Source organism: Palaemon carinicauda, chromosome 14 (assembly GCF_036898095.1).
Source record: "Palaemon carinicauda isolate YSFRI2023 chromosome 14, ASM3689809v2, whole genome shotgun sequence".
NCBI lineage: Eukaryota > Metazoa > Arthropoda > Malacostraca > Decapoda > Palaemonidae > Palaemon > Palaemon carinicauda.
In genome coordinates this window covers 32,452,201-32,476,991 of record NC_090738.1, presented here as the reverse complement: position 1 = coordinate 32,476,991, position 24,791 = coordinate 32,452,201, and the positions used below count along the sequence as shown (strand labels likewise).

At 35.2% G+C, this 24,791-nt stretch overlaps 1 long non-coding RNA gene across 5 annotated transcripts in view; it reads left to right on the top strand.

Annotated features, from left to right (window-relative positions):
• The window catches only part of LOC137653506 (uncharacterized), a 42,173-nt gene that overhangs the window by 7,740 nt on the left and 9,642 nt on the right, over nucleotides 1-24,791 (top strand). For 2 of the 5 annotated variants that reach the window (XR_011046501.1, XR_011046504.1), the window contains exons 1-2: nucleotides 7,774-7,887; nucleotides 23,231-23,450. This is a non-coding gene — a long non-coding RNA (uncharacterized lncRNA). Of the gene's footprint in view, nucleotides 1-7,773; nucleotides 7,888-7,950; nucleotides 8,044-23,230; nucleotides 23,451-24,791 lie in introns of those variants that run through there. The other 3 variants (XR_011046502.1, XR_011046505.1, XR_011046503.1) reach the window with 3 other exon arrangements.

Sequence of the window (24,791 nt, the reverse complement as noted above, 5' to 3'; positions counted from 1 at the left end):
TGTATACACATATGTATATATATATATATATATATATATATATATATATATATATATATATATATAGTGTGTGTGTATTTGTATGTGAGATACATACACACACACACACACACATATATATATATATATATATATATATATATATATGTGTGTGTGTGTGTGTGTGTGTGTGTGTAATTTATATATATATATATGTGTGCACACAATAAAAAGACAAGTTTTAGTTCCGTCCAGAAATGGGAAAATAGTTTCTCCCCGGACAAATCGTCCTTGCAGGAAAACATGGTAAATGCTTTTACGTCTCTCCGTTTCTTAATTGAGGTTGACAAGTGTTTCGAAGCACGTCATGACCCTTCTTCGGGACTTCATTGAGTGATGGAATTCGGTTTGAAATTCGGATAGGAAATATTTGGACACTCAGAAATTAATTAACTAAAATTGATAAAGGAAAACTTTAGATTTTTTGAAGTATAAAGATGTAGTGAATGGAATTACCGCCACATTATTATTTTGAAAGGAATGTCCTCCAGAGAGACTACTGTACCAACCGTGTGTCTCACGATCGTACATAATTCATTTTGTATATATCATGCTTGTATCTTCGCTCTTCCCTCGCACTAAAAAGAACCAGAATAAACATGTCTGCGTTTTTCCTCTGTAACATTGTCTGCTTTTCGAACATGAAATTTCCTGTTGCCTTGAGGTTTTGTATATAAAGGAGAGTGTTCTGTAATAAATTACTCAGTTGCTTTCAACCTGCCTTTGAGTCACAACCTTCTCTCAGCCCGTCACACTACCATGTTTGCCTATCTGAGAGATTTCTCGTATTTTGAAGGTGGCCTTACTGTACTTCCTTGCACTTTTATAAAGCTAGAGATTTTGGATCACAGATAATTTGATATATTCCTGTAGTGTTCTAATGATTATATATTTATTTTGAATGTTATAACTCCGCTCTTATCATTATTAATATTACTATCTAAGCTACAATCATCGTTGGAAAAGGATGTTTTAAGCCCAAAGTATCCAACAAAGAAAATAACCTAGTGAGGAATAGAATTTTTTCGCGTTACGAAGTATAGCGAAAAATAATTGTCCTAGCGACATGTGAGCAGATCTTAGTGTCTTGTTACTTGAAGTTCTGTTGTTATGTAGGCAGTGGCTAATGAGAATTTAGTGTGGGGTGAAACATATTCGATGTTTGAAGAGGTATTGACTAAGTGGTCACTTTCTAGCGCACGCTAGCCCGAACAAATCGAATTTATTATTATTATTATTATTATTATTATTATTATCATTATTATTATTATTATTATTATTATCAGTACAAGAGTGAGGTTCCACCACTCAAATTTGGTTTACTCTGCATTATTGCCGTGGATACACAGGTTTCCAAAGTTTTCTTCAAAACTTAAGATTTTGTTTACTATCTATGGTTTTTCCTGGGTGGCAAAGGAGGCTTATATGGTAATTTGAAAGAGTTTGTTCATTTTGTTTTAACCATGCAATGCTATATCAGTACAGAAGTTCGTAGAAGTTATTAGAATATGTAATGTTATGTCTATACTGTTTTTTTTAAAACTACGAATCATTGGAAAAACAAAACTGGCGTCAACGGGCACAGTGCGCTATAATGCAATTTAATGTTTTATTATGTTCATACCCGTAGAGAATGTGGAGTGAAGTGAGGACAGGAAATAATAAAGAGCGTAGAACAGCATGCACGAGTATACCCTCAAGCAAAAGAACTCTAACCTAAGATAGTGGAAAACCATGATACAGAAGCTATGGCACTACCCAAGAGTAGAGAAAAATAGTTTGATTTTGGAGGGTCTTTCTTCAAGAAGACCTGCTTACAACAGCTGAAGACTCTCTTCTACTCTTACCGAGTGGATAGTAACCACTGAACAATTACAGTGCAGTAGTTATACTCTTTAGGGGAAGAAGAATTGTTCGGTTAAATTAGTGTTGCCAGGTGTACGAGGAAATATGAAAGTGTGTTAAGAATAGGCCTGACTATTCGGTGTTGGTGTGGGCAAAGGAAAATATGAGCTGTAAGCTAACCAGAGAGGGATCCAATCTTGCACCATCTGGCCACTCAAAGCACCTAATAACTCTCTAACAGTATATATATATATATATATATATATATATATATATATATATATATATATATATATATATATATATATAACGAATTTTGAGCGAAGCGAAAAATCTATTTTTGGGTGAGATGGCCATGTCGTCCTGGTGGAAGTTCCTATAGGGTAGCTTCCTAGGGTATATTACAACTACGGTGATATTCCCAGAGAATTTACCTTAAGGTACCCAGAATTCTAACTCCTGGAGCGAATATCCCTAATGAAAGGGATATCGCGACATATCAGAGGACGTATTCTTGACACGCCACATGGAAATCTGCACCCCAAACAGAGATTACACATCGAGGGGTCAATTGGCAAGAAACGAAAACAGGAAAGAAAAAGGGGGAGCCGCTCCCAAGGCTCCCACTTCTCCAGTTTCGTAAGCGTGCCTGGCGCCAATCCTGGCGCCATCTGTATTCCTTGTAGCGTACACGAGGTGTTACAGATACTGTATGTAGGGAGGGGTCCTATAGCCCTTTCATAGAAAGGGAAGGGCGGGTCCATCAGGACGACATGGCCATCTCACCCAAAAATAGATTTTTCGCTTCGCTCAAAATCCGTTTTTTGGGCTCAAGCCATGTCGTCCTGATGGAAGTATACCAGAGCATTACTGTACCTGTGGATTCTCAGAACGTGCCGTACTCCCCGGAGGTAATTTTTCCCGGTCGACTAGACCTAGAGACCTAAGATGTTACCGTTATACATCTTTTCAACTAACCATAAACCATGTTAGAGCTTCCTGCCCCCTACAGGGAAGAGTCCTACTAGACTCTGGAAAAGTCTCGAAGAGTACATATACCTATGTATGAATACCAGGCAAGCTAATATAGTGGTCTCACCCTATATTAAGTAAAGCATAGTTTGTAAAGAACCATTGCGTCAATATGAAATATCGACCAGTTCTCGGCACAATACTTGTATTGGACAAAGGTTTATATCCGCATAGGAGGAAACTTGTAAAACCGCCACCGTCCCCTTCTGGGACGGAATCCTCCCGTTAAGGGAAAGCATAAACCAATGCAACATAGCTTGCATAAAGGAACAATTCTATTAGAATTATCCCAGATAACGTACATAGAATGAATGCTCAATTATACCAATAAATTGACACAGGTGAAGGAGACGCAAGGTTCTCAAGAACAAGTTTATTGACAAACAATAAATAGACAGGTTAACAACAATTATATATATATATATATATATATATATATATATATATATATATATATATATATATATATATATATATATATATATATAAGAAGAGGATAACCCAAAACTTTAAGCATAAGTATGATAGTAAACAGAACTTGTTTATCTGTAAGAAAAACATTATTTCCACTTTTAAGATACCGAGGTATCAAAGTCATAAAAGTCTGTATTACAAATCAATCACATTAGCGTTAGAAAACGCTCGGCACACATGTCTGCACTTATGCTAGGTTCACCTTTGGAAATGGAACAGTCTATGTGGGCAACTCAGTGCCCTCACTTAGTTTGTAGTACCGTATGTAACTACACACTCACCCTGGAATTAATCTTCCCAATTAAAACCACTGTTCCTCGCAGAGTTAAACAGTGGGGCTAACGACGCGACCCACTGCTACCACAGATCTCTTTAGTTCCTCTACTTGCTTCGCATAGTGGCGAAAGAACACTCTGGAAGACTTCCAGCCAGTGTATGAACGGAGATGTTCAAAATCCATACAATTAAAGAAATTTAAGGATGAGGCAACTTTCCTCGGATCGTGACCTGCGGGTGTACTGTCAGGATCCGATCTGCGAATAAAATATGTGATTTTCGCTCTGAGTTGATTCAGAGATAAATTTGAGCCTGATGTTTCTCCCCTGAATAGTTGACCACCCTTGAAGTCTGAAGTTCTACGAAGATAGACCTTTAGGCATTCTACTGGACATAGAGATGCATCTTCTTTCAGAGGGCAGATTCTCCTGTATGTTAATAATAGGGATGATATACAGTATATACATATATACATAAACTATATATATATATATATATATATATATATATATATATATATATATATATATATATATATATATATATATATATATATATATATATATATATATATATATATAATACATATTTATTGCTTGGTACAAGTTATATCGTTATTTTGGAAGTCCGTGCTTAGGTTAACTCCTATTCATATAAACTTGAAAAGCATACCCATCTCTCTCTCTCTCTCTCTCTCTCTCTCTCTCTCTCTCTCTCTCTCTCTCTCTCTCTCTCTCTCTCTCTCTCTCAGTCTTACATATCCTAAATATGGTATAAGATATAAGAAATTAGGAGAGTAAAACAAACCATTCGTGATTTTAAATCAAAACCGAAAAACTGGATGGATATAAATATAGACGATGGACCAGGTTTTATTATCAGCGTTCATAGTCGATTAGGTTTTAATGGCTCTCACATTCTAGCTTATTCGCACCGCATTTTGACTCATTGCTGTTCATACTAAACTCATAAAGCACCTTGAAGGCCGTGTCTATACTGTTCATATTAAAAAGAAAAATCATATGAACTCTTTTAAACCAAAATGTATTTCTTCAAACTTCACAGGCTGGCAAGTCAAAAAAATAAGCATCTTTGTGTTTATATCTATATTTCATTATGCAACCTCGAGTGCCATATGTGGATGAGACCATTGTGAGGGGTAGATGGAGATGTCTTGGGTATGCACTTCGCACTTCCCAAGAGAGATTAGTTCACCAAATTTTCAACTGGGCTCCAAAAGGCACTTGAAGAGTTGGAAGACCAAGGCCTACATGGATGAGGACTATACGTGAAGTGGGAGATGACGAATGGAGAAGTATTGATTTAAAAGCTTTAAATAGAGACGACTGGTAAAATCTAACCGAGGCCCTTTGCGTCAATGGGCGTAGGAGGAAATGATGATTATGATGATGATGATGATATAAACTGGAACGATACAGACACAGAAGTAGTATAGATAAGATGCATTCTAAAAAATAGTATAGTGACTTTCTAACATGATTAGTTAAAGACTTTTGTATTAGATGTCACGTATGCTTTGAATTCTAATAGGAGATGCCAGGCACTGCTGGAGACTTTCTATTCTTGGTTATTAATCCTTTAGTCTACGTCATTGTTACGTAGGCGAGTGACATCAAAATCTACGTTTTCTATAGATACGTATATTACGTGAAGCACAACGATGGGTAACTCAATAAGATAGGAAAAATAAAAAAAGGGATATACTCTCTCACAGGTATGATACTCGAGAATAATACTTTACCCGAGGTCCTTTGAATATACTCGGAGTATATTTAAAAGACCTTGACTTTACCTAATGTATAAGTGAGCATTATCCTGTAACTCCCATACTAAAAATTCTCACTAATTCTCGTCCTGTTTCGAGAGTGTGAGAGAAATTCTCTTACATATCCAAATGGTGCGAGCTTCCACACACTGTAAATTGGCTAATAGCTTCAATATATAAGAAATTTTGAAATAATACATAAATAAACACACACACACACACACACATATATATATATATATATATATATATATATATATATATATATATATGTTACAGTGAATCTGTATAATCAGGGAATATATATATTCTCTGATATTTTCAGGGAGTGTGCATAATGTCTGATTCACCTTATTATTATACAGATTCCCTGAATCGTGTTTGGTATGAAAGAGCAATGAAATAAATAGCTGAAACGATAAACAAAGCCTTGTTTTCACAATGTAAACTTGTATGGTATGGTAGAATAATGGAATAAATCACTAAAAACAGTAATACACTTCTGTAATATTTTATTTATCACATAAAACACTTGGATGTAACAAAATTTATTATGAACAGAAAATAAAACTTATCTGTCACAAAATACTCATTTAAAATAAAACTAGTAAAAAAAAATAAGGATCGTTCTAATATTTAGAACGAAGCCTTGTTTTCACAATGCAAACTTGCATGACATCGTGAGTTGCATTTAACTTTCAGCTTAAAACATTTACATCGATTTGTTTGACAACGTTTTGAACCAGCACAGTTGCATTTGGCGAAACCTTGACCACCTGACTTCGACTCTTGCTGCACAGCAGTTCGAAGCGAAACAATCCTATCGGTCGTCACATGGTCTTTTGAATACAGTTCATACGTACATAGCAGTTTAAGTTCTGTAATAACACAAGCAGTAAACTCTGATCCTTTGTCACTTTGTAGAATTTCCGGTGCACCAAGTAAAAGAAAAATATCCAACAGCTGATACGCAACTTTTGCAGCACGTTTTGATGTGAGAGGTCTCAATACACAGAACTTTGTAAGATGATCTTGGTAGACCATTATCCACTTAAAGTTGCCTTGCTTCATCGCCTGCATGTCTACAAGGTCAACTTGTGATCTGGAGCCAAAGTTCTTTGTCAGAATAGGTCGAACAACAGTCCCTTTGGTTGCTGGTCGCTTACGTTTACGCTGACATTCGATGCACCAGTGATTTGTAAATAGATATTGCATCATGGGTAATGTTGGCATATTTTTTAGATAATTCCTTTACCATCTTATCGCGCCCTCCGTGGCCAGTTGCAATATGAGCACGCTTAATAATGTCGAATGTATCCTCCAATGTAGCAAAATAGATAGGATCTTCATTGGCAGTCCGTCTTCTAATCAACTTGAGAACATCACCACACTTGAGGATCTCATACTTCTTCAGAAGGTAGTATTCATGAGGCATCTTTTTGCCTGACTTGTCAATTGTTGTCAGTTCTTAAATAATTTCATTATACTGTTCTTTTGAAAGCAAGACAGATTTCTTTCCTTCACTTCTTTGGAATAATTCTTCCCAAAAATGTGCTTCTAAATCACGCTCAGTTGGATTTGCCATGGTGTTGACAGTAGGAAGGATGGCGTATGACTGGTGAGTTAAATTTTGCCTGACCTGTTGAGGGGGGGGGGGGGTATAGCACCGGAGTTGGAAGGTGGTAATTAGATGGACTCCTACCATGGTTCGCTTGTTCAGTGGTTTACATTGTGTTTACATTCAAGTTTACATTGTGAAAACAAGGCTTTGTTTATCGTTTCAGCTATTTATTTCATTGTTCTTTCATACCAAACACGATTCAGGGAATCTGTATAATAATAAGGCCAAATAATCAGGGAATATGTATATTCACTAAAAATTTCAGGGAATATACATATCCTCTGAGTGAATCAGACATTATGCACATTCCCTGAAAATATCAGAGAATATATATATTCCCTGATTATACAGATTCACTGTAACATATATATATATACATATATATATATATATATATATATATATATATATATATATATATATATATATATATATATATATATATATATATATATATATATATAAACAGTAAAATTCGTTATCGTTTTGTCATAATTTTGCTCTTCAACAATTTCATAGTTTTGCCTAGATGTTTATATTTTTCCCAACAGATGTCAGTGTTAGTTAAGAGCAAGACAACATTCCTTTAGAGTCCTTGTTTGTCTTAACCAATCAGGACACTCATGTGCTTCTTTTCTGAAAACAAAATGTAACACGGTTGCGCCATTGGTCGAAACATTGAGAAGAGGATCTGGGAGGGGAAACCATGGCAGCCATTTATGTAAACTGTAAGCGTAACGGATTGAATTCCTACGGAAGGAGCTTTTAACCTTAGGAATATGGTTTATAATGGTTATTGAACGGTGACCCATAGGTAAATTTCTATTGTTTTAAGTGGTTTTATGAACACGTATCCATTTTACAAAATGGCTATCGGATGTGATAATTCTAGTGAGCTTCACTATAGTGTGGTATGAGTTTAGTGTTCGTAGTACTTTAAAGTCTAAGTGATCGTGACTTGACTATGATGGTGAGAAAAGTAGTAGTTGGCATTCTGTGTGTTACTTAAACGTTGAAAGTTTTTGTATGTAAACTAAATTACTACAGGTTATAAAAGCTGATGGTATAAGGTACTCAAGGTGCAGACCTGTAACAAAAGCTAATTTGTCTCGAGGAATTGATTATAAGTTATCAGCGACACGACTAATGAGATACTAATTTCTAGTGGAATTGAAATTTTCTATAAGAAATGGACGAGTACCGAGTATCTTTGCATGGTTTTCGCTAAAGAGGGTGTGTAGCTTAACTTTACGTATCGATCTACAAAAAATTTACTCGTCAATTCTTTTACCAAGTCCATTTATAACTTTAGAGAGATTGGTTACGGGTTACTGCGCAAGCGAAGCTTTTATTCTCTTTGAGTGATTTTGTTGTTGTACATCATATTCATTAACTGGTATTTTGAACACATTAACATTTCAAATATTCACACGCTCCAGGATGGTTTGTCAACTTTTTTTTCCATATTGGTCCTTAGTTCCACCACGACTAGAGTTTGAAGATTTATTTCTCTCGGGGAATTAATTAATTTAGTGTAATTTAATTTTGCTTGAAACACACCTTTAGTCTAACTATTGGTACTCGTGTGAAAGTAAATCTCCGTAATAATGACACTCATGTTTGTTGAGTTCAACTCCTCCACTTACCGCTTCCCATAATGGAGCAGCGAGAATATTCACCTTAAGGCCTGCTTTTCTGGTCCCATATATTAGGGGAGCACTACTCTCTACAGGACCTTTAGTCATTTTATATTGATTACAAGGCATTTGGTATTTCGCACCACATAGTTTGTCAAATCCACACTATCGAAGCGTATAAAGAACAAGAAAGTCTTTATAGTTTTCTTTGGAAATTAAGTAAGAATTTTAGATTACAAATAGATTCTTTGTTTACGAAAAGTTTTTATAATAGGTTAATAACACTGGATTTTCAGTTATGACTAAAGGTGAAGGTTGGAAACCAGTGGAATCCAAAACTAGATATAATGGATATTAAATACAAAATTAGAATTAAGCTTCCATAAGTATGATTAGAATGTATAAGCTTCCATAAGGATGGTTAGAATGTATAATAAGTCCCCAGCTTTCATACTTATGGATATTTTTCTTTTAAATTTTTCTTAGTTTCTTAGAGGCTTAATATCAATATTTCGGATACCTTTGTACATCATTGGTGGGTTAATTAAATTAATCAAATTTTATTTGTTAATAGTATAGCATATTTTATATTTTAAAATATTCATTAACCTAATTTTATTCTAACTTCACGTTCTCAATTCTAATATTATTGTTAACGAAGATTACGATCTGCATAATGTTCAATCTAATACTTTTCGTAGCTTTTGTCAGTACGAAAAGCTAAAAGAATTTTACTTGGTATCTCTAAGTCTTTCTCCTTCAGAAAAGTCTTCATAACTCTTGTATAGAGCATTCAGTGGATTATCACCACTTGAACAGGTATAAAAAAAATTTGCAGTGAACTATTATATTATTTTCAAGTGGCTCTATTACAGTGTACCTTACTAACTTGCATCAATAGGTCATGGACTCTTATTTCAAACTATACTGGAACTTAAGTGAAAAGTTTTGAGATATAAATGGCAGGGTAGTTTGTAGCGCTACGGACAAGCGTCCTAATTTGCTTATTATCTCTCCGACTGTTATCTTGTATAGAATAAAAACGTTTGCAAATGGTCTCTGGATCTTAAATATGTTTTGTAAGGGGGGGGGGGTCCGGGGGGCGCAGCCCCCGTGTAAGGACACGGCTTTTAGCATAGGTTAGGTGGGTCTTTTAAGTCGTACTCGTAGGTAAGGAAACTGTTGTGTAAAAGGGGGGGGGGGCGCGAAGCCCCCCTGGGTAAGGATATGGCTTTTAGCATAGGTTAGGTGAGTTTTTTAAGTTAGCTTCTCCCGCCAAAATCGTTTTTAGAACGACTGCCAGTTCAGAATATTCCCGTTTACTACGGGATCTGGCCGTCACCCTACAAAGGCTCCAAATGGCATTTTGAAATGGTATACTGTAGGTGGCTGTAAGGCAAGTTTCCATAACTTTCAGATTTGTGGAAGTTATCCGAAGTTTTCCAAACTGCTAGTTCCCGGGTAAAAAATTCTCTAGGAAATGTTGATAGTGAGATAAGTAGGAGTTGGCATTCTGTGTTACTTAAACGTTGAAAGTTTTTGTATGTAAACTAAATTATTACAGGTTATAAAAGCTGATGGTATAAGGTACTCAAGGTGCAGACCTGTAACAAAAACTAATTTGTCTCGAGGAATCGATTATAAGTTATCAGCGACACGAGTAATGAGATACTAATAAATTGTCTTTCTCATAAGTAAAAAGACACTCGAGTGTAGACCTCCAGGGCAGGTCAGTTCCCTCTATGATAGCATTTATATGTTTGAGAAATATCTAAACTGGTCTAATCTCGAAATAGTGAAAACTAATTTTAAACTCTTGGATCCTGATGGTGATATGGATGACGGGCCAAATCTAATCACTTATAAGTTAGCCTATAATTTTTTATTAATTTATCCGTAACTATTGTTTTAATTAGGCTGGTGAAATGTAAAAACACAACCTCCTGATTGAGATAATGAAAGAGCTTTATATCAAAGTATTAGCACTAGGGAATTAGAATCTTTGTTTGCCGTATTCTAGGTAAATCTAATTTATATTTCAGTATTTTTTTAAATTATAAATTTCAAAATTTGCCCTCGGCAATCTTGCCACTTTTTTTTCTTTTGTGTTAGATTAGTTTAGAGAAAATTTAATGGGTGTGGCGAAGTATTTATCAATTTTTTATATGGCAGATCAATTTATAAAGATTCTTTGGGTGATGAATGAAAAAAAGTTCTGATAAAACTTAAAACCTTTTAATTTCCAGTCTGCTAAAAATTTGCGGTAGCAAATAAAAAACAATCCTGGAATAAATGTTGATAATCATTTAGTTTTAACACCGGATATAAAAATTCAGTTTATCTTTAACATTTTTCCTAAGAATTTCCATTTTCGTCACCTATTTTTCCATCTGACAACTGATCCTTGAGTTTCTCGAGCATTAAAGATTCAGTTAGCGGCTTACAAGGCCTGTCCTAACCTATTGCTGAATATACTGTCAGCACCTCGGTTGTTTGGTCCACGGCTCCTTATTCAACATACTCAGAGCAGCCCTAAGAGTCTAATTCCTAGGGATTCCCACATCCGCCACCCGGGGAACGCGTCTGGTAGGAGTTTTCTGTCTCCCCAGACACCTGATATATTGACATAAAAGTGATATTACGGTTACCAACCCGTAAAAGATAAGGTTTTTGTAAGAAACCATAAATGGGAGATGTCCATAGGGAACCGATAGGAGACATAAACGAGGCCAGTATGTTACCATTTTGAGTAACCCTACGAGTAGAACCAAGCGATCTGATTCGAATGACTCAATGGTACTGAAATTAGTGGAAAGATTTAGTTGAGGATTTAGTAGGAAAATAGTATAATTAGTTTAGTTGTGCAAGGACGTTTTATGGATATGATAACTGCTCAATACATGGATATGCGTCAAGAAATTGTCGAGCTGAAAGAGAAACTTATGGAATACGAAAAAGAGAATGTGACCAAGACTACATATGCCAGCAAGTTGAAATCAAGAAACACTTTGGTTATAAAATCTACGGAGGAAAATAAGAAGGCTTCAGATATCAAGAAAACTATCATGAAGAAGATAACCACGAATGTCGAACAGGTCAAAACCTCTAAACAAGGCCACTTGGTAGTTAATTTTGCGGATAAAACTGGGTTAGAAAAGGCTAAAAATGACTTAGAAGAGGTCAAGAATGACATTAAGGTAGAAGTAGATAAAAAGGATCTACTTAAACCGAAGATCAAGGTCTGCAATATTGATGAAAATGAAGATGATATAATTGCCAGTATAATGGAGAAGAATGAATGGTTGAATGATATATGTGAAAATGAAGAAGACTTTAAATTGATCAGGAAGTTTAAATCAAGACAAAGCGGTAAATTACACGTCATTATAAAGTGTAGTCCAACTATCAGGAAAGTCTTCCGTAAAAGAGATGATAGAGTATATACCACGCTTGGAGGATGCTGTAAAATCTATGATTCCTACAATGTATTTCAGTGTTATAAATGCCAGGAATTTGGTCATACTGCTGAAAATTGTAGCAAGACTCAGGTATGTGCCAAGTGTAGCCAGGATCATCGAACCACGGATTGTACTGTAAATACGTGAAAGTGTCATAACTGCACAATGAGGAATTACAATGATACGAATCATAAGACATATGACGATAACTGTAAAGTATACAAGGAGGAGCTTACCAGGATAAAAAATAGAACCGATCATGGAGTCTAGCCCATTGGTTAAGTGTGGTCTGATAAATATTCAATCGGTGGGGAATAAAACCATAAAGATTAGAAATCTTATTAACGAAATGGAATTAGATTTATGCTTATTAACGGAAACTTGGTTGCAGGGAAATATTAGTGATAACTCAAAGATTCAGGAGATGACGCCGTGTACTCATGATTTCTACCACGTACCAAGAAAGGACAAAACTGGAGGAGGAGTGGGTGTCTTTGTGTCGAAAACTTTCTCTAGGGTTTCTATCATGAATGAAATAGTATTTGAAACGTTTGAATATATCTGTTTAAAACTGACAAGAAACAATAAGGTATTGAATATAATATCATTATATAGACCACCAGCGAGTAATATGACTAAATTCATTGAAGAATTTAGTATTCTTGTGGGTGTGGTGGACGATATTAAAAATACATTAATTGGTGGAGACTTCAACTGTTGGGTAGATGATGAAAATGATAATAAGGCTAAAGAACTCAAGGAAGTATTTGAGATGTTTAATTTAATAAACAGTGTTTTGGTATCAACGTCAGTAGGTGGTCATACACTCGACTTGGTCATATGTGGAAAAGACTCAGACCTAATAAAAAACCTTGAAGTGGAACCAGACTTTGAGATCTCAAAAACACATAAACTCATCACCTTTAATTTTAATATAAATTGCACCAGAGTATTGAAAAAATGGATCACATATAGGGAACGGGAAAATTTTGATGCTGAGAATTTTATTGAAACTAGTGTAGCGCAAATGTCTTGTGTGAACACACAATGTGAACATATGGTAGACATAGAATGGGTTGGGTGCTATACCAAGAAATACAACGACAATTTTGGAAAAATGTACGATACCATGTGTCCCATAAAGAACAAACAAATAGTGGTACGCGAAAATGTTAGATGGTATAATAGTGAGCTATTAAAGGCAAAAAGACACAGACGTAAGATGGAAGGTAGATGGAAAAGAGCCAAATCCTTACAAGCCAGAAATCTATATAATAAGGCCAGAAATGACTATAACATCCTGTTAGAAAAAACAAAAAGAAAATTCTACAACGGCGAATGTAAAAAAACTAATAACATGAAGGACTTTCACAAAAACCTTGATGATTTGATGGGATTAAAGAAAAAATATGTCTTGCCTGACAATGTTTGTGCAGAGAGTTTTGCTATATTCTTTAGTGAAAAAATTGATAAAATCTATAGAGGCTTCCCCCAAAATCACTTGGAAGGACAGTCAGCTATGCCAGTGAAGGAGGGAAAGAAGTTAATAAAATTAAAGGAAATAAATATGTGCGACTTGTTAAAGGTTATGAGAGAGATGAAGAATACATATTGTGGAAACGACCCTTTCCCAAACAGTTCAATAAGTGAAGCTCCAAACAAACAAGTCGTATATAATATTTACCTGAACATAATTAACCTAAGTATATCGCAATCCTGTTTTCCTAGCTGTGAAAAAACTGCGTTGATCAAACCAATTTACAAAGGGAAAGGTGATGTAAACGAGCTAAATTCATATAGGCCCATTTCAAATTTATCCTACATGTCAAAGCTTATTGAAAAAGTCATAAGTGAGCAATTATGGGCGCATATTGACGAGTTAGAGGTATTCCCGGAAAATCAATCGGCCTACAGAGCTAATCATTCTACAGAAACTACTTTGTGCTCAATAATGAATGATATGATAGGTCTTCTTGATGGGGGAAAGTGTGGAATTTTAATTATGTTAGATCTTAGTGCTGCTTTTGACACTGTTGTGCACGAGTACTTACTTGACGACTTAAAGTCTATTGGAGTGACTCAGGAAGCACTGAAATTTTTGCGAAGTTACTTAGTGAACAGGAAGACTATTGTAGAAGTTTCTGGAAACCGATCCAATGAGAGAATTCTTATGAAGGGTGTACCACAGGGTAGTGTCCTGGGCCCTATCTTGTTTAACATATATACTATCGAGCTATCACACATCTTGAAAAAACAAAAAGTGGGTTTTAAACTATATGCAGATGATACTCAGTTTTACCTTTCAATTTCAACAACACAAGATACAGGGAAGAAAATTGATGAGATAATGACTGAAATAAAAACATGGATGCAGAGGAAAAAGCTCAAATTAAATTATGATAAAACAGAATGTATGTTCTTTGGCACAAGGGTGGCTTTGAAGAATTACCAGTTAATTCAAAGTATAAAAATTGGTGATGCTGATGTTGAGATTGTGCCTGTTGTGAAAAATTTGGGTGTACTGATAGACTGTAATTTGTCAATGAAGGACCAAATTGTGAACACAGTGAAAGTGTGTAACTATCACCTGAGAAACATAGCATTTATTAGAAAATATTTAACAGAGGGCAGTACAAAAATTTTAGTGATGAGTCATGTAATATCAAGGCTTGATTATTGCAATTCTCTGTACTACAAATTGCCTAATACACTACTAAGGAAGCTTCAAAATGTGCAAAACCGGGCGGCTAGACTGATAAAAGGCATTAATTTTCGGGAGAGAATAACTCCTGCACTGATCGATCTACATTGGTTACCTGTTAAGGCTAGAATTGAATTTAAAATTTGCTTGTTGACTCACAAAGCACTTACAAGTGATAAGCCTAAATATCTTCGTGATTGCTTGGTCCCCTACCCTGAAGCTACCAGCGCCGCTGTAAGAGTTAGACATGCAGATGACCCACATAGACTATTCGAAATTAGTGTGAATCATGCAATAGGAGGAAGAACGTTCAGTTATGCTGCACCGAGACTCTTTAACGACCTTCCACTCGATGTCAAGAATAGCACAAATGTGGCAGCCGTCAAGAAAAACCTGAAGACTTATCTTTTTAGAAAGTGTTATAATAGTGACCTGAAAACTATTAAGCCTGAATACAAATACTAGCGAAATAACTGATAACGATACAGAGCAAAATATTAACTGGAAAGGAATTATTTCTTCATACACCAAGGCCCGCCTGAACAGACCTTTAGTGTTTGATGGAGGGCGAGAAATAAACCTCTATAAGTGAAGTAATACTTGAAGGTTAAAGTGAAATTTGTAAGACTTTTTAAATATTTCATAATTTATTAGGGTAAGTCTAATTATCGAAAATATGACCTATAGCAGTAAATATGCTTAAGTAAATCATAGCTCTTATTAAGATTTACAGATTGCTAGTTAAGAGATACGGCAATTCCCTGTGTGTGTTGTTCAGCGTTAACGTGTAGGTCCCCTCGATATTGGGGAAGTGCAGGAAAGACATTTTAGCTAATGGCTGGTTAGTTATCTTTTTAACTTATACATTGAATATCCAATGTTCCTTTTGGAGATAGACTGATAAACAGTAAAACGCATAGTGGTAAGGTGGTCGTTTTCTATACAGTAAACTACGTAACATTTTTTTTTTCTTTATAAAATTTGACTATTCTGTAGTAAAATGTCAAGTCGTACCGATACTACGGAAAGTTTAGAATGATTTCAGTATCATAAAGGGGTATTTGTTATGGGGAAGTTAATATACTTTTGCAAGACAGCGTAAAATATTTTTTCATCAGTCATAGTAAGAACTGTAAAGATAGTTTATGCGTTTCAAGGGAAATATATTTTAGCTTTTTGTTGCTGACCAGTGGATGTAAATTTTGAAGTACAAATACTTGTTAAATTTTTAAAGTTTTCTTTCATTTAAATTTTATAAATTTACACATCAGGCTATAAAGCGAATTTTATTCAATAGTTTGTGTAGCCTGTACCATTATTGTTACTTTCACAGAAATGACCCCATGAGATATTGTCGATATGGTGCATTATATTTTCATTGTAATTACACGTTTTAGAATGGGATCTATAATCCCTCCTACAAAGGACATCTGGATTTCTTATCAGATATTTTGTCAGGTTTTTTTATTTACATTGGATAAAAAGTTTAGAATGGGTTTTGGCTTATCTGCTATAAATCATCGAACGGGTTTTGGCTCATCTGCTATGAAACATCGAACGGGTTTTGGCTCATCTGCTATAAAACATCAAACGGGTTTTGGCTCATCTGCTATAAAACATCGAACGGGTTTTGGCTCATCTGCTATGAAACATCGAACGGGTTTTGGCTCATCTGCTATGAAACATCGAACGGGTTTTGGCTCATCTGCTATGAAACATCGAACGTGTTTTGGCTCATCTGCTATGAAACATCGAACGGGTTTTGGCTCATCTGCTATAAAACATTAAATGGGTTTTGGCTTATCTACTATAAAACATCGAATGGGTTTTAATCATTTACTCTTTATTTACGGGATCTTCAGTAGCATATGTTCTGAAAGTCAAATTAATGTGGCCAACTGAAAATAAATTCCTGAAGCAAAACTTAGACAATTACTTTAGTGGAGTAATAATTTTCATTATTGGAAATATTGGGCATCTGAGTGTCGGAAAAAAACCCTATTTCAAACTATTTTACCTAGTTTTCTACTCTGTATTTAAATCATGGAGGTAGAGATACCCAAAAAGCGCACATTATTTTTTTAATCATAAATTTTCTCGCACGAAATTTGTAAAAATTCAGAAATATTAAACCTTCATATACTGAGAGACTGTTCAATTATGCAGGGATGTTTGAAAGATGGATTGCATTAATTTGGTGTAATATAAATAAAGGGAAGTAGTTAAGAAAAAAAAAAAGGCTTGGTACCACTTATTCTCAAGAATAAGTCTGGTTATTTGCAACGTGATTTGCTCTACATAAAATTTCCCTTCTCTTCAGTAATTTGTTAGTTGCAGTGTGATCTGCTGTACATGGAATTAGTTTCTTGAATGAGTCTGGTTAGTTGCAACGTGGTTAGTTGCAACGTGGTTAGTTGCAACGTGGTTAGTTGCAACGTGGTTAGTTGCAACGAGGTTAGTTGCAACGTGATCTGCTGTACATAGGATTTCCATTGTCTTCAGAGTGATGTGTTAGTTGCAATATTATCTGCTGTACATGGAATGAGTTTCTTGAATGAGTCTGGTTAGTTGCAACGTGGTTAATCGCAACGTGATCTGCTGTACATAGGATTTCCATTGTCTTCAGAGTGATTTGTTAGTTGCAATATTAGCTGCTGTACATGGAATTAGTTTCTTGAATGAGTCTGGCTAGTTGCAACGTGGTTAGTTGCAACGAGGTTAGTTGCAATGTGGTTAATTGCAACGTGGTTAGTTGCAACGTGATCTGCTGTACATAGGATTTCCATTGTCTTTAGAGTGATTTGTTAGTTGCAATATTATCTGCTGTACATGGAATTAGTTTCTTGAATGAGTCTGGTTAGTTGCAACGAGGTTAGTTGCAACGAGGTTAGTTGCAACGTGATCTGCTGTACATAGGATTTCCATTGTCTTCAGAGTGATTTGTTAGTTGCAATATTATCTGGTGTACATGGAATTAGTTTCTTGAATGAGTCTGGTTAGTTGCAACGTGGTTAGTTGCAACGGGGTTAGTTGCAACGTGGTTAGTTGCAACGTGATCTGCTGTACATAGGATTTCCATTGTCTTCAAAGTGATTTGTTAGTTGCAATATTATCTGCTGTACATGGAATTAGTTTCTTGAATGAGTCTGGTTAGTTGCAACGTGGTTAGTTGCAACGTGGTTATTGCAACGTGATCAGTTGCAACGTGATCTGCTGTACATAGGATTTCCATTGTCTTCAGAGTGATTTGTTAGTTGCAATATTATCTGCTGTACATGGAATTAATTTCTTGAATGAGTCTGGTTAGTTGCAACGTGGTTAGTTGCAACGAGGTTAGTTGCAATGTGGTTAGTTGCAACGTGGTTAGTTGCAACGTGATCTGCTGTACATAGGATTTCCATTGTCTTCAGAGTGATTTGTTAGTTGCAATATTATCTGGTGTACATGGAATTAGTTTCTTGAATGAGTCTGGTTAGTTGCAACGTGGTTAGTTGCAACGTGGTTAGTTGCAACGTGATCTGCTGTACATAGGATTTCCATTGTCTTCAGAGTGATTTGTTAGTTGCAATATTATCTGCTGTACATGGAATTAGTTTCTTGAATGAGTCTGGTTAGTTGCAACGTGGTTAGTTGCAACGTGATCTGCTGTACATAGGATTTCCATGGTCTTCAGAGTGATTTGTTAGTTGCAATATTATCTGCTGTACATGGAATTAGTTTCTTGAATGAGTCTGGTTAGTTGCAACGTGGTTAGTTGCAACGTGATCTGCTGTACATAGGATTTCCATGGTCTTCAGAGTGATTTGTTAGTTGCAATATTATCTGCTATACATGGAATTAGTTTCTTGAATGAGTCTGGTTAGTTGCAACGTGGTTAGTTGCAACGTGGTTAGTTGCAACATGGTTAGTTGCAACGTGGTTAGTTGCAACGTGATCTGCTGTACATAGGATTTCCATTGTCTTCAGAGTGATTTGTTAGTTGCAATATTATCTGGTGTACATGGAATTAGTTTCTTGAATGAGTCTGGTTAGTTGCAAAGTGGTTAGTTGCAACGTGGTTAGTTGCAACGTGATCTGCTGTACATTGGATTTCCATTGTCTTCAGAGTGATTTGTTAGTTGCAATATTATCTGCTGTACATGGAATTAGTTTCTTGAATGAGTCTGGTTAGTTGCAACGTGGTTAGTTGCAACGTGATCTGCTGTACATAGGATTTCCATTGTCTTCAGAGTGATTTGTTAGTTGCAATATTATCTGCTGTACATGGAATTAGTTTCTTGAATGAGTCTGGTTAGTTGCAACGTGGTTTGTTGCAATGTGGTTAGTTGCAACGTGATCTGCTGTACATAGGATTTCCATTGTCTTCAGAGTGATTTGTTAGTTGTGATATTATCTGCTGTACATGGAATTAGTTTCTTGAATGAGTCTGGTTAGTTGCAACGTGGTTAGTTGCTACGTGGTTAGTTGCAACGTGGTTAGTTGCAACGTGATCTGCTGTACGTAGGATTTCCATTGTCTTCAGAGTGATTTGTTAGTTGCTATATTATCTGCTGTACATGGAATTAGTTTCTTGAATGAGTCTGGTTAGTTGCAACGTGGTTAGTTGCAACGTGGTTAGTTGCAACGTGATCTGCTATACATAGGATTTCCATTGTCTTCAGAGTGATTTGTTAGTTGCTATATTATCTGCTGTACATGGAATTAGTTTCTTGAATGAGTCTGGTTAGTTGCAACGTGGTTAGTTGCAACGTGGTTAGTTGCAACGTGATCTGCTATACATAGGATTTCCATTGTCTTCAGAGTGATTTGTTAGTTGCTATATTATCTGCTGTACATGGAATTAGTTTCTTGAATGAGTCTGGTTAGTTGCAACGTGGTTAGTTGCAACGTGATCTGCTATACATAGGACTTCCATTGTCTTCAGAGTGATTTGTTAGTTGCTATATTATCTGCTGTACATGGAATTAGTTTCTTGAATGAGTCTGGTTAGTTGCAACGTGGTTAGTTGCAACGTGATCTGCTATACATAGGATTTCCATTGTCTTCAGAGTGATTTGTTAGTTGCTATATTATCTGCTGTACATGGAATTAGTTTCTTGAATGAGTCTGGTTAGTTGCAACGTGGTTAGTTGCAACGTGGTTAGTTGCAACGTGATCTGCTATACATAGGATTTCCATTGTCTTCAGAGTGATTTGTTAGTTGCTATATTATCTGCTGTACATGGAATTAGTTTCTTGAATGAGTCTGGTTAGTTGCAATGTGGTTAGTTGCAACGTGGTTAGTTGCAACGTGATCTGCTATACATAGGATTTCCATTGTCTTCAGAGTGATTTGTTAGTTGCTATATTATCTGCTGTACATGGAATTAGTTTCTTGAATGAGTCTGGTTAGTTGCACCGTGATCTGCTGTACACAAAATTTCCCTTCAGTGATTTTTTAGTTGCAATGTGATCTGCTGTACATGGAATTAGTTTCTTGAATGAGTCTGGTTAGTTGCAACGAGGTTAGTTGCAACGTCGTTAGTTGCAACGTGATCTTCTATACATAGGATTTCCATTGTCATCAGAGTGATTTGTTAGTTGCTATATTATCTGTTGTACATGGAATTAGTTTCTTGAATGAGTCTGGTTAGTTGCACCGTGATCTGCTGTACATAAAATTTCCCTTCAGTGATTTTTTAGTTGCAATGTGATCTGCTGTACATGGAATTAGTTTCTTGAATGAGTCTGGTTAGTTGCAACGTGGTTAGTTGCAACGTGATCTGCTGTACATAAAATTTCACTTTAAAGTGATTTGTTAATTGCAATGTGATCTGCTGTACACTGAAATATTTTTTTTTTTAGTATGATTGGTTACAACGTGATCTGCTGTACACAATTTCCATTATTTTCAGAGTGATTCATTAGGTGCAACGTGATCTTACCTACTTTTACTTACTTTGACGGTAGCTTTTCCTGTCCCATGCTGCACATGAATTTTTTCTTGAATGAGTTTGGTTAGTTGCGATATGATCTGCTACTTTTCTTGATAATGAGGCTGGTTATTTGCAACGTGAACTGATGTACATAGAATGTTCGTTGTCTTCAGTGATTTGTTAGTTGCAATATGATATGCTGTACATGAAATTTTTCTTGAATAAGTCTGGTTAGTTGCAACTTCATCTGCTGTATATAAAATTTCCACATCTGAAGTGATTTTAGTTGCAATATGATCTGCTGTAAATGAAATTTTTCTTAAGAATGAGTCTGTTTGTCGTCCAGAAATTTTTTAGTTGCAATGTGGTCTGCTGTACATAAAATCTATCTTGAGAATGAGTCTGGTTAGTTGCAACGTGATATACTGTACATAACATTTCCATAGTCTTCGGAATGAGTGGTTAGTTTCGTGTTCTGCTGTACATGAAATTTCCAGAGTCTTCTGAATGAGTGGTTAGTTGCCTAGTTATCTACTGTACTTAAAATTTCAATACCATTCTGGACGAGTGGTTAGCTGCAATGCCATCTGATGCAAATGAAACTTTTTTTTTTTCTTGAATTAGTCTGGTTAGCTGGAACGTGATCTACTATACATCAAATTTCTTTCGTCGTCAGAAAGTGGTTAGTTGCAATGTGATCAGCTGCACATGAAATTTGTTTAATGTCGGTTTAGTTGCAATGTAATCTGCTGTACAAAATTTTTTTTCATGAGAATTAGACTGATTAGTTGCAACGTGATGTGTTGTACACAAGTTTAATTGTCTTCAGATTAAGTGTTTAGTTACAAGGGATCTGGTGCACATATTTTAGTTTTCATGAGAATGTCTGGTTAGCTGTAACGTGATCTTCTGTAAATAAAATTTCCATTTGTCTTCAGAAACGGGTTAGTTGCAACGGGACCTGCTGTACATAAAATTTCCTGTCTCCAGAACGAGTGCTTAGTTTCGAGTGATCTGCTGTACCTGAAATTTTAAGTTTTCATAAGAATGTTAAGTTATCTGCAATGGGATCTGTTGTACATATAACTTTTCCATTCTTCAGAAAGTTAGTTGCAATATATACTGCACATGAAATTTTAGTGTTCTTAAGAATGTCTGGCTAGCTGAACAGTGATCTGTTGTACATAAAATTTCTTTGTCTTCAGAAAGAGCAGTTAGCTGAATTATGATCTGCATATGAAATTTTAGTGTTCTTTAGAATGTCTGGTTGGTTGTAAGGATCTGTTGAGCATAAAATTTCAATGTCTTCAGAACGTGTGGTTAGTTGCAGCGTGATCTGGTGTACATAAAATTAACTCTTCAGAACGAGTGGTTAGTTTAGAGGGATCTGTTGTATATAAAATTAACTGTCTTCACAACGATTTGTTAGTTGCGTTGTGATCTGAAGTACAGATTTCTATTGTCTTCGGAACGAGTGTTTAATTGCAATGTGGTCTGTTGTGTATAAGATTCTCATTTTCTACTGTACAAAAATTTATATTATATTGAAAATTAGTAATTAGTATATTTCTGTATACTTGGGTCAAATTTTCATGGATCTGTCTTATATTAGTTTAAAGGAAAATAAAATGTTGAATGAATTCTGTTAGAAGTATGTTTAATAATCTACCGGTAAATAAATGGAAAATTAGATCCTATTTTAGTAAATGCCTCTTAATCTTAATCATACGAGGGATTTACTTCAGGAGGGTGTGTATGTGTTTATCTTATAATGGCCATAGCTATAAACACATTTTCTGCCTTTAACCGTTGTGTACCTAAAAGTGACCGTATGTTTTATGAACTTATTTCCCCAAAATAATAAATTTTGAAGTGTTTTCATTTCATTGGTAATATAAGCAAAAAACCCATTAATATATAGCAATCATTAATCATTCTCTGATCAAATATGCTCCAAGGTGGTAACATTTTCTAAAATGACACTAGTGGTCCATGTTACTTAAGGTGGAAATAAGGTAACCAATGCTGACATATCATCCAAACTACTTTTAAGACATATTGTTAAGGACGTTGTAACATTTGTTTTCTTTTTTTATTCAATATATCGCTAAAATGTTTTAGCTTCAATTTTTATTCAGATTATTGAAGAATGTCAGGGTTTCCATGTTCATGCAGAATATATAGTTACCCATAAACTTCAGTTTTCTTTTAAAGATTATAGCTACAGAGAGAGAGGGATTTGGGGGTAACTAACATATTTACCTTCATTTGAAGGACAAGTGAATAACAATTTGGCTAGTAATAAGAAAGATATCGCCCTGTCCTCAAAAACTACAGACACTTCGTTTACAATAAAACGAAGGTTTATCAATTTTTTTTCATATACCCACTGGCTCTCTTATAACCGGTATTCATAGGGATTTTAAATGAATAAATTTTCTTTCAGATGGACTAACGGATCGCAATCTACTGGAAGGACTTGGTCATTTGTGATAGAGGAACATAGAAAATATCAGAAATTTAGATGTGTGCTGAAATTCTGGTATCGACGACGTGTTCTTGATGTATCTGAATGAAGCATATTGGAAGAATTTTTAAGTAATCGAAGTTGTATTCCATGGACTGCTATTCAACACTACTTAAAATACTATAACTTAAAAAAAAAGGTATGTCCAATATTCAAATTTTTATTGTATTTCGTATATTCACATAGAAATTTTTGTATCTAATTGAGATAAGAACTAGTATTTCAAACTTCAATAACGTTAATACTCAATTGTCCTACCGAATTTTACTACTAGGTATGTTATTCCAACATAAACTTTAATGGATGTTGAAGGTAATGAGAAATGGCTCGTAGATAAACTTGTGAACTATTGAACTAAAAGTATTTTAGTTTTATATTAGCAGATCTTATTGGTGCAACAACATTCATGAAATTAGGTTAAAAGTGAAGTTTTCCTTCAGCCATAAGAAAAGAAAAAAAAAAAAATCAGCCATAAGAAAAGGAAAAAAAAAAAAAAACACACACACACACTTGAAAGTACTACCGGTGTCTTAAAATATACACAAGATCCTTGCTACTCTTCTTGGCTGTCTTTTATCATTAGGCCTAAAATTTATTTTTAGCCTTGAAAATATTAGCATTTAGATGATTAGGAGGAATATAGCAAACAATCCTTGAACTTAATCCTCCTCTCCTTTCGTCTTTGTGCATTAATAAAGAACTCTCTTAAGGCCTATTCTGAATGTAATACCTTGACATTTGATGCCTAATTCTGCAGTGACTACTTGAATGGTATGTTACAGCTACCTTTTCAATGGTGTTTTTGCATGGCAGTGTTACTCTAACGCAGGGACCTTACTGTTACTTCAGTGTAGTCTGTTCAGGGTGGGCAGGTATTAGAATTTCGGTGATCGTGGTGGTATCAGTTTGACTGCAAACTACTGCGTTACGTACCTACAGTACCTAAATGGTTAATTTAGACTTGCCTTCCTATCTGATAAGGGTGAGGGACGTAAAGGGACACGCAAAGGAAATATCCTGCCACATATCTTGTTAATCACATAATCATTATCATAAACGTGTGTATCCTCCTTTACCACGTACAAAATAAATAAAACATTAATTTTAAATTGTACATGGATATTTAAATTGTACATGGATAGGAAATAGTTATAAAAGATTGAATTTGCAGGATGACGAGAGGTGAACTACCTCGAAGAGACTTAGTGCTCTCGACAGACAAAAGCACTTTTTTTTTTAAACTAGACCATAGAGTAGATAGTCGTTAGGAAGGGTGTTTAGGTTGGTCTAAAATTTTGCAATTTTATTTCAAACTTTTATTTGATGTTTGTATTTCTTCTATGGAGCTTCGATGTATTTAGTATTTTATCCTTGTTCATATAAATTCCTTTTTAACCATGGAGAACCGCACATATCCTTGTCAGCACCCTTATTGTAATTATAGAGGATCTGAATAATTTCCATTTTAAAACGTGTGGTC